This window comes from Brassica oleracea, chromosome C1 (genome assembly GCF_000695525.1).
Source record: "Brassica oleracea var. oleracea cultivar TO1000 chromosome C1, BOL, whole genome shotgun sequence".
Taxonomy (NCBI): Eukaryota; Viridiplantae; Streptophyta; class Magnoliopsida; order Brassicales; family Brassicaceae; genus Brassica; species Brassica oleracea.
Genome location: NC_027748.1, coordinates 20,379,119 through 20,380,646, shown reverse-complemented (window position 1 = coordinate 20,380,646; position 1,528 = coordinate 20,379,119).

Genomic DNA, 1,528 nt, shown 5'->3' with positions numbered 1-1,528 from the left:
CCCCGATCAAGAGACCTGATCCGGGCAGTTTTGTTTTGGATTGCAATGTACGGAACAAAAATTTTCCTCGATCCCTTTGTGACCTAGGTACCAGCATGAACCTCATGCCACATTCTGTCGCAATATCCCTAGGATACGACAAGATCAAACCTACCAAAATAACTTTGGTTCTAGCCGATAGATCCGTTAGATTACATGAGGGAGTGCTTGACGACATGCCAATAAGGATTAACGGCTGTCACGTCCCAACGTATTTCGTAGTACTGAAATACCAAAATGAACCAAAGGACCCCCTTATTTTGGGTAGACCATTCCTAGCCACTGCTGGTGCAATAATAGATGTCAAGGAGGGCAGGATATGTCTAAACATTGGAAACATTCCAATGACTTTCGACATGGAAAACCTGATGAGACGACCCTTGATCGGTAAACAGACATACGACGTGGACGACATCAGTGAATTGGCCGAAGGATCTGTCATAAACTCATGCTCAGACGATCCTTTGGAAAAAGTACTCACAACTGATGAAGATGAATCTTTCAGTGTCGATAGTAGAGCTGAAGAATACACGCGATTAATGGACGTGAGCATGAAAACACCAAGCGTTGATGACATGGAGGATGACGTTTCGGAAATCAACGTCGATCGATAATTACTAAAATCTGTCGATCGACAACCATCCTTCTCGAAGGAATGGGATCCCGAAAAAGCACTGAAGATTGAGCTAAAACAGCTGCCCGCTGGACTCAAATATGCATTTCTCTATAAAGATTCATATCCAGTAATCGTGAACGCCAACCTCACAAACGGAGAACTTGCACTGTTATTAAATAAACTACGTAAATACAGGAAGGCCATCGGGTACTCTTTCGAAGACATTCCTGGCATTTCTCCAGATCTGTGCATGCACCGGATTCACCTAGAAGACGATTCGAAATAGTCAGTAGAACACCAAAGGCGACTAAATCCGAACTTGAAAGAAGTTGTTAAAAAGGAAATAATCAAACTTCTAGATACCGGAGTCATTTACCCGATTTCGGATAGCAATTGGGTTAGCCCTGTGCATGTTGTACCAAAAAAGGGCGGAATCACTGTGGTGAAGAATGACAAAGACGAACTCTTTCCCACGCGAACCGTCACTGGACATCGAATAAGTATCGATTATAGAAAGCTAAACGCTTCTACTAGAAAAGATCACTTTCCTTTACCTTTCATTGATCAAATGTTGGAAAGATTGGCCAATCACCAATACTACTGTTTTCTTGACGGATACCCTGGATTTTTTCAAATCCCTATACATCCTGGTGATCAAGAAAAGACGACCTTTACATACCCTTACAGAACATTCGCATACCGCAAAATGCCATCAATCTTTGTAATGCTCCTGCCACTTTCCAACGATGCATGATGTCGATCTTTACTGATATGATAGAAGACTTCATGGAAGTCTTCATGGACGATTTCTCAGTATATGGATCCAATTTCAAAAACTGTCTCGATAACCTTTTGGCAAGATGCGAAGAAAAT